This window comes from Anthonomus grandis, chromosome 14 (genome assembly GCF_022605725.1).
Source record: "Anthonomus grandis grandis chromosome 14, icAntGran1.3, whole genome shotgun sequence".
Lineage (NCBI taxonomy): Eukaryota > Metazoa > Arthropoda > Insecta > Coleoptera > Curculionidae > Anthonomus > Anthonomus grandis.
This window is the reverse complement of record NC_065559.1, coordinates 1626057-1644683: the sequence shown is the minus strand read 5'-3', so window position 1 is coordinate 1644683 and position 18627 is coordinate 1626057. Positions and strand designations below refer to the sequence as shown.

General features: G+C 38.1%; 1 protein-coding gene across 1 annotated transcript in view; it reads right to left on the bottom strand.

Moving 5' to 3' along the window:
• LOC126744377 (uncharacterized) overlaps positions 1-17101 on the bottom strand; it is a 63836-nt gene extending 46735 nt beyond the window's left edge. Inside the window, exon 1 of the mRNA XM_050451757.1 lies at positions 16832-17101. The gene's annotated coding sequence lies outside the window, so the exon portion shown is untranslated. The remainder of the gene's footprint in view (positions 1-16831) is intronic.
• Between the last annotated feature and the right edge of the window lie 1526 nt (positions 17102-18627).

Below are 18627 nucleotides of genomic sequence, written 5' to 3'. Positions count from 1 at the left end.
TAGCCGAGATATGGCATTTTTGATGCCCATTTTTGGCCTCAAAAACGAGGTCGAAAAAATACTCGATTTCTTAGTTCTGCTCGGATTCCCTTATAACCCGGTATTTTCGTGATCTACTTGATGAGAACAATCCGTTGGTATAGTCAGTTCGAATTCGAAAAAAAAAAATTTTTCTGAAAAAAATCCAAACGGGGGGGTATACCCGAAAAATGAAAAAACCCAAACTTTGAAGGTCGATATCTGGGCTTCTATGGGAGCTATCGTGAAAATTCCAACGGTTTTGTCTTAGTTTCGTCGTCCTGAATCCAACGAGACCATCTGCAAGGTCCTAGCTTTTACGGTAGCCGAGATATGGCATTTTTGATGCCCATATTTGGCCTCAAAAACGAGGTCGAAAAAATACTCGATTTCTTAGTTCTGCTCGGATTCCCTTATAACCCGGTATTTTCGTGATCTACTTGATGAGAACAATCCGCTGGTGTAGTTAGTTCGAATTCGAAAAAAAAAATTTTTCTGAAAAAAATCCAAACGGGGGGGTATACCCGAAAAGTGAAAAAACCCAAACTTTGAAGGCCCATATCTCGGCTTCTATGAGAGCTATCGGGAAAATTCCAACGGTTTTGTCTTAGTTTCGTCGTTCTGAATCCAACGAGACCATCCGCAAGGTCCTAGCTTTTACGATAGCCGAGATATGGCATTTTTGATGCCCATTTTTGGCCTCAAAAACGAGGTCGAAAAAATACTCGATTTCTTAGTTCTGCTCGGATTCCCTTATAACCCGGTATTTTCGTGATCTACTTGATGAGAACAATCCGCTGGTGTAGTTAGTTCGAATTCGAAAAAAAAAAATTTTTCTGAAAAAAATCCAAACGGGGGGGTATACCCGAAAAATGAAAAAACCCAAATTTTGAAGGCCGATATCTCGGCTTCTATGAGAGCTATCGGGAAAATTCCAACGGTTTTGTCTTAGTTTCGTCGTTCTGAATCCAACGAGACCATCCGCAAGGTCCTAGCTTTTACGATAGCCGAGATATGGCATTTTTGATGCCCATTTTTGGCCTCAAAAACGAGGTCGAAAAAATACTCGATTTCTTAGTTCTGCTCGGATTCCCTTATAACCCGGTATTTTCGTGATCTACTTGATGAGAACAATCCGTTGGTATAGTCAGTTCGAATTCGAAAAAAAAAAATTTTTCTGAAAAAAATCCAAACGGGGGGGTATACCCGAAAAATGAAAAAACCCAAACTTTGAAGGTCGATATCTGGGCTTCTATGGGAGCTATCGTGAAAATTCCAACGGTTTTGTCTTAGTTTCGTCGTCCTGAATCCAACGAGACCATCCGCAAGGTCCTAGCTTTTACGATAGCCGAGATATGGCATTTTTGATGCCCATATTTGGCCTCAAAAACGAGGTCGAAAAAATACTCGATTTCTTAGTTCTGCTCGGATTCCCTTATAACCCGGTATTCTCGTGATCTACTTGATGAGAACAATCCGTTGGTATAGTCAGTTCGAATTCGAAAAAAAAAAATTTTTTTGAAAAAAATCCAAACGGGGGGGTATACCCGAAAAATGAAAAAACCCAAACTTTGAAGGTCGATATCTGGGCTTCTATGGGAGCTATCGTGAAAATTCCAACGGTTTTGTCTTAGTTTCGTCGTCCTGAATCCAACGAGACCATCTGCAAGGTCCTAGCTTTTACGGTAGCCGAGATATGGCATTTTTGATGCCCATATTTGGCCTCAAAAACGAGGTCGAAAAAATACTCGATTTCTTAGTTCTGCTCGGATTCCCTTATAACCCGGTATTTTCGTGATCTACTTGATGAGAACAATCCGCTGGTGTAGTTAGTTCGAATTCGAAAAAAAAAATTTTTCTGAAAAAAATCCAAACGGGGGGGTATACCCGAAAAGTGAAAAAACCCAAACTTTGAAGGCCGATATCTCGGCTTCTATGAGAGCTATCGGGAAAATTCCAACGGTTTTGTCTTAGTTTCGTCGTTCTGAATCCAACGAGACCATCCGCAAGGTCCTAGCTTTTACGATAGCCGAGATATGGCATTTTTGATGCCCATTTTTGGCCTCAAAAACGAGGTCAAAAAAATACTCGATTTCTTAGTTCTGCTCGGATTCCCTTATAACCCGGTATTTTCGTGATCTACTTGATGAGAACAATCCGTTGGTATAGTCAGTTCGAATTCGAAAAAAAAAAAATTTCTGAAAAAAATCCAAACGGGGGGGTATACCCGAAAAGTGAAAAAACCTAAACTTTGAAGGCCGATATCTCGGCTTCTATGAGAGCTATCGGGAAAATTCCAACGGTTTTGTCTTAGTTTCGTCGTTCTGAATCCAACGAGACCATCCGCAAGGTCCTAGCTTTTACGATAGCCGAGATATGGCATTTTTGATGCCCATTTTTGGCCTCAAAAACGAGGTCGAAAAAATACTCGATTTCTTAGTTCTGCTCGGATTCCCTTATAACCCGGTATTTTCGTGATCTACTTGATGAGAACAATCCGCTGGTGTAGTTAGTTCGAATTCGAAAAAAAAAAAATTTTCTGAAAAAAATCCAAACGGGGGGGTATACCCGAAAAATGAAAAAACCCAAATTTTGAAGGCCGATATCTCGGCTTCTATGAGAGCTATCGGAAAAATTCCAACGGTTTTGTCTTAGTTTCGTCGTTCTGAATCCAACGAGATCATCCGGAAGGTCCCAGCTTTTACGATAGCCGAGATATGGCATTTTTGATGCCCATTTTTGGCCTCAAAAACGAGGTCGAAAAAATACTCGATTTCTTAGTTCTGCTCGGATTCCCTTATAACCCGGTATTTTCGTGATCTACTTGATGAGAACAATCCGTTGGTATAGTCAGTTCGAATTCGAAAAAAAAAAATTTTTCTGAAAAAAATCCAAACGGGGGGGTATACCCGAAAAGTGAAAAAACCCAAACTTTGAAGGCCGATATCTCGGCTTCTATGAGAGCTATCGGAAAAATTCCAACGGTTTTGTCTTAGTTTCGTCGTTCTGAATCCAACGAGACCATCCGCAAGGTCCTAGCTTTTACGATAGCCGAGATATGGCATTTTTGATGCCCATTTTTGGCCTCAAAAACGAGGTCGAAAAAATACTCGATTTCTTAGTTATGCTCGGATTCCCTTATAACCCGGTATTTTCGTGATCTACTTGATGAGAACAATCCGTTGGTATAGTCAGTTCGAATTCGAAAAAAAAAAATTTTTCTGAAAAAAATCCAAACGGGGGGGTATACCCGAAAAATGAAAAAACCCAAACTTTGAAGGTCGATATCTGGGCTTCTATGGGAGCTATCGTGAAAATTCCAACGGTTTTGTCTTAGTTTCGTCGTCCTGAATCCAACGAGACCATCCGCAAGGTCCTAGCTTTTACGATAGCCGAGATATGGCATTTTTGATGCCCATATTTGGCCTCAAAAACGACGTCGAAAAAATACTCGATTTCTTAGTTCTGCTCGGATTCCCTTATAACCCGGTATTTTCGTGATCTACTTGATGAGAACAATCCGTTGGTATAGTCAGTTCGAATTCGAAAAAAAAAAATTTTTTTGAAAAAAATCCAAACGGGGGGGTATACCCGAAAAGTGAAAAAACCCAAACTTTGAAGGCCGATATCTCGGCTTCTATGAAAGCTATCGGAAAAATTCCAACGGTTTTGTCCTAGTTTCGTCGTTCTGAATCCAACGAGACCATCCGCAAGGTCCTAGCTTTTACGATAGCCGAGATATGGCATTTTTGATGCCCATATTTGGCCTCAAAAACGAGGTCGAAAAAATACTCGATTTCTTAGTTCTGCTCGGATTCCCTTATAACCCGGTATTTTCGTGATCTACTTGATGAGAACAATCCGCTGGTGTAGTTAGTTCGAATTCGAAAAAAAAAAATTTTTCTGAAAAAAATCCAAACGGGGGGGTATACCCGAAAAATGAAAAAACCCAAACTTTGAAGGTCGATATCTGGGCTTCTATGGGAGCTATCGTGAAAATTCCAACGGTTTTGTCTTAGTTTCGTCGTCCTGAATCCAACGAGACCATCCGCAAGGTCCTAGCTTTTACGATAGCCGAGATATGGCATTTTTGATGCCCATATTTGGCCTCAAAAACGAGGTCGACAAAATACTCGATTTCTTAGTTCTGCTCGGATTCCCTTATAACCCGGTATTTTCGTGATCTACTTGATGAGAACAATCCGTTGGTATAGTCAGTTCGAATTCGAAAAAAAAAAATTTTTTTGAAAAAAATCCAAACGGGGGGGTATACCCGAAAAGTGAAAAAACCCAAACTTTGAAGGCCGATATCTCGGCTTCTATGAAAGCTATCGGAAAAATTCCAACGGTTTTGTCCTAGTTTCGTCGTTCTGAATCCAACGAGACCATCCGCAAGGTCCTAGCTTTTACGATAGCCGAGATATGGCATTTTTGATGCCCATTTTTGGCCTCAAAAACGAGGTCGAAAAAATACTCGATTTCTTAGTTCTGCTCGGATTCCCTTATAACCCGGTATTTTCGTGATCTACTTGATGAGAACAATCCGCTGGTGTAGTTAGTTCGAATTCGAAAAAAAAAAAATTTTCTGAAAAAAATCCAAACGGGGGGGTATACCCGAAAAATGAAAAAACCCAAATTTTGAAGGCCGATATCTCGGCTTCTATGAGAGCTATCGGAAAAATTCCAACGGTTTTGTCTTAGTTTCGTCGTTCTGAATCCAACGAGATCATCCGGAAGGTCCCAGCTTTTACGATAGCCGAGATATGGCATTTTTGATGCCCATTTTTGGCCTCAAAAACGAGGTCGAAAAAATACTCGATTTCTTAGTTCTGCTCGGATTCCCTTATAACCCGGTATTTTCGTGATCTACTTGATGAGAACAATCCGCTGGTGTAGTTAGTTCGAATTCGAAAAAAAAAAATTTTTCTGAAAAAAATCCAAACGGGGGGGTATACCCGAAAAGTGAAAAAACCCAAACTTTGAAGGCCGATATCTCGGCTTCTATGAAAGCTATCGGAAAAATTCCAACGGTTTTGTCTTAGTTTCGTCGTTCTGAATCCAACGAGACCATCCGCAAGGTCCTAGCTTTTACGATAGCCGAGATATGGCATTTTTGATGCCCATTTTTAACCTTAAAAACGAGGTCGAAAAAATACTCGATTTCTTAGTTCTGCTCGGATTCCCTTATAACCCGGTATTTTCGTGATCTACTTGATGAGAACAATCCGTTGGTATAGTCAGTTCGAATTCGAAAAAAAAAATTTTTTTGAAAAAAATCCAAACGGGGGGGTATACCCGAAAAGTGAAAAAACCCAAACTTTGAAGGCCGATATCTCGGCTTCTATGAAAGCTATCGGAAAAATTCCAACGGTTTTGTCTTAGTTTCGTCGTTCTGAATCCAACGAGACCATCCGCAAGGTCCTAGCTTTTACGATAGCCGAGATATGGCATTTTTGATGCCCATTTTTAACCTTAAAAACGAGGTCGAAAAAATACTCGATTTCTTAGTTCTGCTCGGATTCCCTTATAACCCGGTATTTTCGTGATCTACTTGATGAGAACAATCCGTTGGTATAGTCAGTTCGAATTCGAAAAAAAAAAATTTTTCTGAAAAAAATCCAAACGGGGGGGTATACCCGAAAAGTGAAAAAACCCAAACTTTGCAGGCCGATATCTCGGCTTCTATGAAAGCTATCGGAAAAATTCCAACGGTTTTGTCTTAGTTTCGTCGTTCTGAATCCAACGAGACCATCCGCAAGGTCCTAGCTTTTACGATAGCCGAGATATGGCATTTTTGATGCCCATTTTTAACCTTAAAAACGAGGTCGAAAAAATACTCGATTTCTTAGTTCTGCTCGGATTCCCTTATAACCCGGTATTTTCGTGATCTACTTGATGAGAACAATCCGTTGGTATAGTCAGTTCGAATTCGAAAAAAAAAAATTTTTCTGAAAAAAATCCAAACGGGGGGGTATACCCGAAAAATGAAAAAACCCAAACTTTGAAGGTCGATATCTGGGCTTCTATGGGAGCTATCGTGAAAATTCCAACGGTTTTGTCTTAGTTTCGTCGTCCTGAATCCAACGAGACCATCCGCAAGGTCCTAGCTTTTACGATAGCCGAGATATGGCATTTTTGATGCCCATTTTTAACCTTAAAAACGAGGTCGAAAAAATACTCGATTTCTTAGTTCTGCTCGGATTCCCTTATAACCCGGTATTTTCGTGATCTACTTGATGAGAACAATCCGTTGGTATAGTCAGTTCGAATTCGAAAAAAAAAAATTTTTCTGAAAAAAATCCAAACGGGGGGGTATACCCGAAAAGTGAAAAAACCCAAACTTTGAAGGCCGATATCTCGGCTTCTATGAGAGCTATCGGGAAAATTCCAACGGTTTTGTCTTAGTTTCGTCGTTTTGAATCCAACGAGACCATCCGCAAGGTCCTAGCTTTTACGATAGCCGAGATATGGCATTTTTGATGCCCATTTTTGGCCTCAAAAACGAGGTCGAAAAAATACTCGATTTCTTAGTTCTGCTCGGATTCCCTTATAACCCGGTATTTTCGTGATCTACTTGATGAGAACAATCCGCTGGTGTAGTTAGTTCGAATTCGAAAAAAAAAAATTTTTCTGAAAAAAATCCAAACGGGGGGGTATACCCGAAAAGTGAAAAAACCCAAATTTTGAAGGCCGATATCTCGGCTTCTATGAGAGCTATCGGGAAAATTCCAACGGTTTTGTCTTAGTTTCGTCGTTCTGAATCCAACGAGACCATCCGCAAGGTCCTAGCTTTTACGATAGCCGAGATATGGCATTTTTGATGCCCATTTTTGGCCTCAAAAACGAGGTCGAAAAAATACTCGATTTCTTAGTTCTGCTCGGATTCCCTTATAACCCGGTATTTTCGTGATCTACTTGATGAGAACAATCCGCTGGTGTAGTTAGTTCGAATTCGAAAAAAAAAAAATTTTCTGAAAAAAATCCAAACGGGGGGGTATACCCGAAAAATGAAAAAACCCAAATTTTGAAGGCCGATATCTCGGCTTCTATGAGAGCTATCGGAAAAATTCCAACGGTTTTGTCTTAGTTTCGTCGTTCTGAATCCAACGAGATCATCCGGAAGGTCCCAGCTTTTACGATAGCCGAGATATGGCATTTTTGATGCCCATTTTTGGCCTCAAAAACGAGGTCAAAAAAATACTAGATTTCTTAGTTCTGCTCGGATTCCCTTATAACCCGGTATTTTCGTGATCTACTTGATGAGAACAATCCGTTGGTATAGTCAGTTCGAATTCGAAAAAAAAAAAAATTTCTGAAAAAAATCCAAACGGGGGGGTATACCCGAGAAGTGAAAAAACCTAAACTTTGAAGGCCGATATCTCGGCTTCTATGAGAGCTATCGGGAAAATTCCAACGGTTTTGTCTTAGTTTCGTCGTTCTGAATCCAACGAGACCATCCGCAAGGTCCTAGCTTTTACGATAGCCGAGATATGGCATTTTTGATGCCCATTTTTGGCCTCAAAAACGAGGTCGAAAAAATACTCGATTTCTTAGTTCTGCTCGGATTCCCTTATAACCCGGTATTTTCGTGATCTACTTGATGAGAACAATCCGCTGGTGTAGTTAGTTCGAATTCGAAAAAAAAAAATTTTTCTGAAAAAAATCCAAACGGGGGGGTATACCCGAAAAGTGAAAAAACCCAAACTTTGAAGGCCGATATCTCGGCTTCTATGAGAGCTATCGGGAAAATTCCAACGGTTTTGTCTTAGTTTCGTCGTTCTGAATCCAACGAGACCATCCGCAAGGTCCTAGCTTTTACGATAGCCGAGATATGGCATTTTTGATGCCCATTTTTGGCCTCAAAAACGAGGTCGAAAAAATACTCGATTTCTTAGTTCTGCTCGGATTCCCTTATAACCCGGTATTTTCGTGATCTACTTGATGAGAACAATCCGCTGGTGTAGTTAGTTCGAATTCGAAAAAAAAAAAATTTTCTGAAAAAAATCCAAACGGGGGGGTATACCCGAAAAATGAAAAAACCCAAATTTTGAAGGCCGATATCTCGGCTTCTATGAGAGCTATCGGAAAAATTCCAACGGTTTTGTCTTAGTTTCGTCGTTCTGAATCCAACGAGATCATCCGGAAGGTCCCAGCTTTTACGATAGCCGAGATATGGCATTTTTGATGCCCATTTTTGGCCTCAAAAACGAGGTCAAAAAAATACTAGATTTCTTAGTTCTGCTCGGATTCCCTTATAACCCGGTATTTTCGTGATCTACTTGATGAGAACAATCCGTTGGTATAGTCAGTTCGAATTCGAAAAAAAAAAAAAATTCTGAAAAAAATCCAAACGGGGGGGTATACCCGAGAAGTGAAAAAACCTAAACTTTGAAGGCCGATATCTCGGCTTCTATGAGAGCTATCGGGAAAATTCCAACGGTTTTGTCTTAGTTTCGTCGTTCTGAATCCAACGAGACCATCCGCAAGGTCCTAGCTTTTACGATAGCCGAGATATGGCATTTTTGATGCCCATTTTTGGCCTCAAAAACGAGGTCGAAAAAATACTCGATTTCTTAGTTCTGCTCGGATTCCCTTATAACCCGGTATTTTCGTGATCTACTTGATGAGAACAATCCGCTGGTGTAGTTAGTTCGAATTCGAAAAAAAAAAATTTTTCTGAAAAAAATCCAAACGGGGGGGTATACCCGAAAAGTGAAAAAACCCAAACTTTGAAGGCCGATATCTCGGCTTCTATGAGAGCTATCGGGAAAATTCCAACGGTTTTGTCTTAGTTTCGTCGTTCTGAATCCAACGAGACCATCCGCAAGGTCCTAGCTTTTACGATAGCCGAGATATGGCATTTTTGATGCCCATTTTTGGCCTCAAAAACGAGGTCGAAAAAATACTCGATTTCTTAGTTCTGCTCGGATTCCCTTATAACCCGGTATTTTCGTGATCTACTTGATGAGAACAATCCGCTGGTGTAGTTAGTTCGAATTCGAAAAAAAAAAAATTTTCTGAAAAAAATCCAAACGGGGGGGTATACCCGAAAAGTGAAAAAACCCAAACTTTGAAGGCCGATATCTCGGCTTCTATGAGAGCTATCGGGAAAATTCCAACGGTTTTGTCTTAGTTTCGTCGTTCTGAATCCAACGAGACCATCCGCAAGGTCCTAGCTTTTACGATAGCCGAGATATGGCATTTTTGATGCCCATTTTTGGCCTCAAAAACGAGGTCGAAAAAATACTCGGTTTCTTAGTTCTGCTCGGATTCCCTTATAACCCGGTATTTCCGTGATCTACTTGATGAGAACAATCCGCTGGTGTAGTTAGTTCGAATTCGAAAAAAAAAAAATTTTCTGAAAAAAATCCAAACGGGGGGGTATACCCGAAAAATGAAAAAACCCAAATTTTGAAGGCCGATATCTCGGCTTCTATGAGAGCTATCGGAAAAATTCCAACGGTTTTGTCTTAGTTTCGTCGTTCTGAATCCAACGAGATCATCCGGAAGGTCCCAGCTTTTACGATAGCCGAGATATGGCATTTTTGATGCCCATTTTTGGCCTCAAAAACGAGGTCAAAAAAATACTCGATTTCTTAGTTCTGCTCGGATTCCCTTATAACCCGGTATTTTCGTGATCTACTTGATGAGAACAATCCGTTGGTATAGTCAGTTCGAATTCGAAAAAAAAAAAATTTCTGAAAAAAATCCAAACGGGGGGGTATACCCGAAAAGTGAAAAAACCCAAACTTTGAAGGCTGATATCTCGGCTTCTATGAGAGCTATCGGAAAAATTCCAACGGTTTTGTCTTAGTTTCGTCGTTCTGAATCCAACGAGACCATCCGCAAGGTCCTAGCTTTTACGATAGCCGAGATATGGCATTTTTGATGCCCATATTTGGCCTCAAAAACGAGGTCGAAAAAATACTCGATTTCTTAGTTCTGCTCGGATTCCCTTATAACCCGGTATTTTCGTGATCTACTTGATGAGAACAATCCGTTGGTATAGTCAGTTCGAATTCGAAAAAAAAAAATTTTTCTGAAAAAAATCCAAACGGGGGGGTATACCCGAAAAGTGAAAAAACCCAAACTTTGAAGGCCGATATCTCGGCTTCTATGAGAGCTATCGGAAAAATTCCAACGGTTTTGTCTTAGTTTCGTCGTTCTGAATCCAACGAGACCATCCGCAAGGTCCTAGCTTTTACGGTAGCCGAGATATGGCATTTTTGATGCCCATTTTTGGCCTCAAAAACGAGGTCAAAAAAATACTCGATTTCTTAGTTCTGCTCGGATTCCCTTATAACCCGGTATTTTCGTGATCTACTTGATGAGAACAATCCGCTGGTGTAGTTAGTTCGAATTCGAAAAAAAAAAATTTTTCTGAAAAAAATCCAAACGGGGGGGTATACCCGAAAAGTGAAAAAACCCAAACTTTGAAGGCCGATATCTCGGCTTCTATGAGAGCTATCGGAAAAATTCCAACGGTTTTGTCTTAGTTTCGTCGTTCTGAATCCAACGAGACCATCCGCAAGGTCCCAGCTTTTACGATAGCCGAGATATGGCATTTTTGATGCCCATTTTTGGCCTCAAAAACGAGGTCGAAAAAATACTCGATTTCTTAGTTCTGCTCGGATTCCCTTATAACCCGGTATTTTCGTGATCTACTTGATGAGAACAATCCGTTGGTATAGTCAGTTCGAATTCGAAAAAAAAAAATTTTTCTGAAAAAAATCCAAACGGGGGGGTATACCCGAAAAGTGAAAAAACCCAAACTTTGAAGGCCGATATCTCGGCTTCTATGAGAGCTATCGGGAAAATTCCAACGGTTTTGTCTTAGTTTCGTCGTTCTGAATCCAACGAGACCATCCGCAAGGTCCTAGCTTTTACGATAGCCGAGATATGGCATTTTTGATGCCCATATTTGGCCTCAAAAACGAGGTCGAAAAAATACTCGATTTCTTAGTTCTGCTCGGATTCCCTTATAACCCGGTATTTTCGTGATCTACTTGATGAGAACAATCCGCTGGTGTAGTTAGTTCGAATTCGAAAAAAAAAAATTTTTCTGAAAAAAATCCAAACGGGGGGGTATACCCGAAAAGTGAAAAAACCCAAACTTTGAAGGCCGATATCTCGGCTTCTATGAGAGCTATCGGGAAAATTCCAACGGTTTTGTCTTAGTTTCGTCGTTCTGAATCCAACGAGACCATCCGCAAGGTCCTAGCTTTTACGATAGCCGAGATATGGCATTTTTGATGCCCATTTTTGGCCTCAAAAACGAGGTCGAAAAAATACTCGATTTCTTAGTTCTGCTCGGATTCCCTTATAACCCGGTATTTTCGTGATCTACTTGATGAGAACAATCCGCTGGTGTAGTTAGTTCGAATTCGAAAAAAAAAAATTTTTCTGAAAAAAATCCAAACGGGGGGGTATACCCGAAAAGTAAAAAAACCCAAACTTTGAAGGCCGATATCTCGGCTTCTATGAGAGCTATCGGGAAAATTCCAACGGTTTTGTCTTAGTTTCGTCGTTCTGAATCCAACGAGACCATCCGCAAGGTCCTAGCTTTTACGATAGCCGAGATATGGCATTTTTGATGCCCATTTTTGGCCTCAAAAACGAGGTCGAAAAAATACTCGATTTCTTAGTTCTGCTCGGATTCCCTTATAACCCGGTATTTTCGTGATCTACTTGATGAGAACAATCCGTTGGTATAGTCAGTTCGAATTCGAAAAAAAAAAATTTTTCTGAAAAAAATCCAAACGGGGGGGTATACCCGAAAAGTGAAAAAACCCAAACTTTGAAGGCCGATATCTCGGCTTCTATGAGAGCTATCGGGAAAATTCCAACGGTTTTGTCTTAGTTTCGTCGTTCTGAATCCAACGAGACCATCCGCAAGGTCCTAGCTTTTACGATAGCCGAGATATGGCATTTTTGATGCCCATATTTGGCCTCAAAAACGAGGTCGAAAAAATACTCGATTTCTTAGTTCTGCTCGGATTCCCTTATAACCCGGTATTTTCGTGATCTACTTGATGAGAACAATCCGTTGGTATAGTCAGTTCGAATTCGAAAAAAAAAAATTTTTTTGAAAAAAATCCAAACGGGGGGGTATACCCGAAAAGTGAAAAAACCCAAACTTTGAAGGCCGATATCTCGGCTTCTATGAAAGCTATCGGAAAAATTCCAACGGTTTTGTCTTAGTTTCGTCGTTCTGAATCCAACGAGACCATCCGCAAGGTCCTAGCTTTTACGATAGCCGAGATATGGCATTTTTGATGCCCATATTTGGCCTCAAAAACGAGGTCGAAAAAATACTCGATTTCTTAGTTCTGCTCGGATTCCCTTATAACCCGGTATTTTCGTGATCTACTTGATGAGAACAATCCGCTGGTGTAGTTAGTTCGAATTCGAAAAAAAAAAATTTTTCTGAAAAAAATCCAAACGGGGGGGTATACCCGAAAAGTGAAAAAACCCAAACTTTGAAGGCCGATATCTCGGCTTCTATGAGAGCTATCGGGAAAATTCCAACGGTTTTGTCTTAGTTTCGTCGTTCTGAATCCAACGAGACCATCCGCAAGGTCCTAGCTTTTACGATAGCCGAGATATGGCATTTTTGATGCCCATTTTTGGCCTCAAAAACGAGGTCAAAAAAATACTCGATTTCTTAGTTCTGCTCGGATTCCCTTATAACCCGGTATTTTCGTGATCTACTTGATGAGAACAATCCGTTGGTATAGTCAGTTCGAATTCGAAAAAAAAAAAATTTCTGAAAAAAATCCAAACGGGGGGGTATACCCGAAAAGTGAAAAAACCCAAACTTTGAAGGCCGATATCTCGGCTTCTATAAGAGCTATCGGAAAAATTCCAACGGTTTTGTCTTAGTTTCGTCGTTCTGAATCCAACGAGACCATCCGCAAGGTCCTAGCTTTTACGATAGCCGAGATATGGCATTTTTGATGCCCATTTTTGGCCTCAAAAACGAGGTCGAAAAAATACTCGATTTCTTAGTTCTGCTCGGATTCCCTTATAACCCGGTATTTTCGTGATCTACTTGATGAGAACAATCCGCTGGTGTAGTTAGTTCGAATTCGAAAAAAAAAATTTTTTCTGAAAAAAATCCAAACGGGGGGGTATACCCGAAAAGTGAAAAAACCCAAACTTTGAAGGCCGATATCTCGGCTTCTATAAGAGCTATCGGAAAAATTCCAACGGTTTTGTCTTAGTTTCGTCGTTCTGAATCCAACGAGACCATCCGCAAGGTCCTAGCTTTTACGATAGCCGAGATATGGCATTTTTGATGCCCATTTTTGGCCTCAAAAACGAGGTCAAAAAAATACTCGATTTCTTAGTTCTGCTCGGATTCCCTTATAACCCGGTATTTTCGTGATCTACTTGATGAGAACAATCCGTTGGTATAGTCAGTTCGAATTCGAAAAAAAAAAAATTTCTGAAAAAAATCCAAACGGGGGGGTATACCCGAAAAATGAAAAAACCCAAACTTTGAAGGTCGATATCTGGGCTTCTATGGGAGCTATCGTGAAAATTCCAACGGTTTTGTCTTAGTTTCGTCGTCCTGAATCCAGCGAGACCATCCGCAAGGTCCTAGCTTTTACGATAGCCGAGATATGGCATTTTTGATGCCCATTTTTGGCCTCAAAAACGAGGTCGAAAAAATACTCGATTTCTTAGTTCTGCTCGGATTCCCTTATAACCCGGTATTTTCGTGATCTACTTGATGAGAACAATCCGTTGGTATAGTCAGTTCGAATTCGAAAAAAAAAAATTTTTCTGAAAAAAATCCAAACGGGGGGGTATACCCGAAAAATGAAAAAACCCAAACTTTGAAGGTCGATATCTGGGCTTCTATGGGAGCTATCGTGAAAATTCCAACGGTTTTGTCTTAGTTTCGTCGTCCTGAATCCAGCGAGACCATCCGCAAGGTCCTAGCTTTTACGATAGCCGAGATATGGCATTTTTGATGCCCATTTTTGGCCTCAAAAACGAGGTCGAAAAAATACTCGATTTCTTAGTTCTGCTCGGATTCCCTTATAACCCGGTATTTTCGTGATCTACTTGATGAGAACAATCCGTTGGTATAGTCAGTTCGAATTCGAAAAAAAAAAATTTTTCTGAAAAAAATCCAAACGGGGGGGTATACCCGAAAAATGAAAAAACCCAAACTTTGAAGGTCGATATCTGGGCTTCTATGGGAGCTATCGTGAAAATTCCAACGGTTTTGTCTTAGTTTCGTCGTCCTGAATCCAGCGAGACCATCCGCAAGGTCCTAGCTTTTACGATAGCCGAGATATGGCATTTTTGATGCCCATTTTTGGCCTCAAAAACGAGGTCAAAAAAATACTCGATTTCTTAGTTCTGCTCGGATTCCCTTATAACCCGGTATTTTCGTGATCTACTTGATGAGAACAATCCGTTGGTATAGTCAGTTCGAATTCGAAAAAAAAAAAATTTCTGAAAAAAATCCAAACGGGGGGGTATACCCGAAAAGTGAAAAAACCCAAACTTTGAAGGCCGATATCTCGGCTTCTATGAGAGCTATCGTAAAAATTCCAACGGTTTTGTCTTAGTTTCGTCGTCCTGAATCCAACGAGACCATCTGCAAGGTCCTAGCTTTTACGATAGCCGAGATATGGCATTTTTGATGCCCATATTTGGCCTCAAAAACGAGGTCGAAAAAATACTCGATTTCTTAGTTCTGCTCGGATTCCCTTATAACCCGGTATTTTCGTGATCTACTTGATGAGAACAATCCGTTGGTATAGTCAGTTCGAATTCGAAAAAAAAAAATTTTTCTGAAAAAAATCCAAACGGGGGGTATACCCGAAAAATGAAAAAACCCAAACTTTGAAGGCCGATATCTCGGCTTCTATGAGAGCTATCGGAAAAATTCCAACGGTTTTGTCTTACTTTCGTCGTTCGGAATCCAACGAGACCATCCGCAAGGTCCTAGCGTTTACGATAGCCGAGATATGGCATTTTTGATGTCCATTTTCGGCCTCAAAAACGAGGTGAAAAAGTGACAATTTCCTAATTTTCAAAAAGCTCTCATTTCCTTATGTCTGATCGAATCCTGTTATAACCCGGTATTTCCGTGATCTACTTGATGAGAACAATCCGCTGGTAATTGGTCAGTTTACAGGAATTTAATTTTCTTATAAACACTTTATTAATATTTTTTCTAAATTTAAAACACTTAAAGCAATAAAGCATAATTTCATCATTATTTTTAATGCTACTTCTTTTAAATCCTTGAATGTTCCTTACATATGCCAGGGATGTTTTGGAATTCAAAATTCATAAGTATCACTAAGGGTAGTAAAGGTGCTTATTCCTGTGTAATAAAAAAATGCTTCAACTTTACTAATTTAATTGTTCCGTATAATAAAAATAATTTGTCTGATTAGTTTATGTTTGCAAAACCGTGATTTAATTGAAATTATTCAAATAAAATTCAATGACAATTTTCTCAAAGAACCTCTAATTTAAGTGAATAAAACTCGAATGCATTCCAAGATGTCAGAACCGACTTTTCCAAAAAAAAATCTGTCACTCAAATTTCGAATAATTCTACAAAAATGGATAACAACGATCTTTTCTACATAATCAAAATTTGCGCCCTGGCTGCCATTTAGATGATACGCTAAGACCAGAAAAGGATAGAAACAGTCATGTAATAACCCAAAAGGGTAAATAAATATATTTCGTTAATAAAAATGCTACTTTATTTGAGATTAAGATTAAAAATTAATTTATGCCCTGAAATTATATTTAGAAGGACTTAAATCAGGAGGTTTTTCTGTACGATCGCGTGAATAATAAATTATGCATAATTTGTCTCGCTATGACTCACGTTTCCTTTGGCAAAACAAACAAAGCAATTATACATTTTTATAGCATAATCTCTTGTTAAATTATAAAACATGATCCACATCTACCAAGGTACTACCAGTCTTACTTGAAGTATGACTTCTTAATGACCTTGTCATTGAATTGTATTAACACTTATAGTTAAATCAGATTTCTTGGAATAATGAATTACGTACATTAGTAGTTGCGATAGAGCTTGGATATAATGAAAATGATTATTTTTTATTTATTTAATGTTGTGCTTTATTTTATTATAATAGGGACAAAAAATGCTTTTTTTTTTAGGATTTATATAAAAATTAACAGACTTTATATTATTCTTTATTTTATTATTAATAAAATAAGTTTAGAATAGCGAAAATAAGATATCATATAAAAATAAATAAAAGATAAGCCTAGAGTTGAGGTTAATATAATAATATGTTAGTGTAGTTAATCATTGGGAATCCGATGCTATGACACCCTATAGGTAATTGTAATATTTTGGAAAAATCTTGGATAAAGTTGTTTTTGGATATTTAGGAAAAAACCTTGAAGAGTCCAGAAAATACGGAAACATGTGACAAGAAAATTTAATTTTTTTTACAACTTTAGGGAAATATTCAGCAAAATTATTGAAAATCTTAGCCAAAAGACCCTGTAGATATTTCTATCTATTTATTTATTTCGAAAAACCGTTGCAAAAATATATTAAGGAAATTCATTGAAAAATTCAGAAATTCTTAGGAAAACCCTTGGAAAATAAAATTATTATTACTATTATAAATGTATTAAAAAAATGAATTTTCTTCCCAGAAAAATTGTTTGAAAATTTTAAATTATTGTTTTTCTTAATTTTTCATATCCTAGCAAGTTATTCTCTATTTTTCAAATAATATGCATATAATTAGAATATCCTTAGATATAGAATATAATTTAAAAAAATTACCTTATTTTCTTACTGGAACAGCAAACACCGATTTAAAATGGGATTATAGGTCCTTCCAGCAGGACATTGGGTTTTAGCAGCGATGATCCTCCTTGGTATCGGTGTAACCGTACTATTACTATCGTTAGCTAATGGAGTAGTGTGGACTCGATACGCATTATCCTTAGACACCACGTATCCACAATAAACAGTTCTTGATGCTAAATAAATGCAAGCAACGACAAATATTAGTTGATTCCGCTTATTCATGCTATTTAGTCGGATATTTAAAACAAAATAATTGCTATGAAGATATCACGTTGACTTATCGGCTTAGTTTGACCTTCGATATACATAAACGATTGCTTTACTTAAATAAATATTTAATAAGCATTTTATATATTTAAAGAAGATTTTTTAATGTCAAAAAAGTGTATAGGCTGTAAAAATGCTCTCTATTTTTGAGGTAATTTTTTATAGTAAGAGACTTAAAAACTGGACAGTAGTAAGCGCTCAAGTGTCCTGTAAATGAGACACTAAAAATTATTTAAACATTTATGACCAGTTTTTGAGATATAAGCAGTTTTGTCCAGATGGTATAATAAATAATGTTTAAAAAAAAGTGTAGAGACTTGAGATACGCTCTCTATTTTTGAGGTAAATTTTTATAGTAAGAGACTTAAAAACTGGACAGTAGTAAGCGCTTAAGTGTCCTAAACATGGGACACTAAAAATTATTTAAAGATTTATGACCAGTTTTTTGGATATAAGCAGTTTTGTCCCAGAAGTATAATAAATAATGTTTAAAAGAAAGTGTGGAGTCTTGAGATACGCTCTCTATTTTTGAGGTAAATTTTTATAGTAAGAGACTTAAAAACTGGACAGTAGTAAGCGCTCAAGTATCCTGTAAATAGGACACTAAAAATTATTTAAAGATTTATGACCAGTTTTTGAGATATAAGCAGATTTGTCTAAGTGGTATAATAAATAATGTTTAAAAAAAAGTGTGGAGACTTGAGATACGCTCTCTATTTTTGAGGTAATTTTTTATAGTTAGAGACTTAAAAACTAGACAGTAGTAAGCGCTCAAGTGTCCTGTATATGAGACACTAAAAATTATTTAAAGATTTATGACCAGTTTTTTGGATATAAGCAGTTTTGTCCAAGAAGTATAATAAATAATGTTTAAAAGAAAGTGTGGAGTCTTGAGATACGCTCTCTATTTTTGAGGTAAATTTTTATAGTAAGAGACTTAAAAACTGGACAGTAGTAAGCGCTCAAGTGTCCTGTAAATGGGACACTAAAAATTATTTAAAGATTTATGACCAGTTTTTGAGATATAAGCAGATTTGTCCAAGAAGTATAATAAATAATGTTTAAAAGAAAGTGTGGAGACTTAAGATACGCTCTCTATTTTTGAGGTAATTTTTTATAGTAAGAGACTTAAAAACTGGACAGTAGTAAGCGCTCAAGTGTCCTAAACATGGGACACTAAAAATTATTTAAAGATTTATGACCAAATTTTGGGATATAAGCAGATTTGTCCAAGAAGTATAATAAATAATGTTTAAAAGAAAGTGTGGAGTCTTGAGATACGCTCTCTATTTTTGAGGTAAATTTTTATAGTAAGAGACTTAAAAACTGGACAGTAGTAAGCGCTCAAGTGTCCTATACATGAGACACTAAAAATTATTTAAAGATTTATGACCAGTTTTTGAGATATAAGCAGATTTGTCCAGGTGGTATAATAAATAATGTTCAAAAAAAAGTGTAGGGACTTAAGATACGCTCTCTATTTTTGAGGTAAATTTTTATAG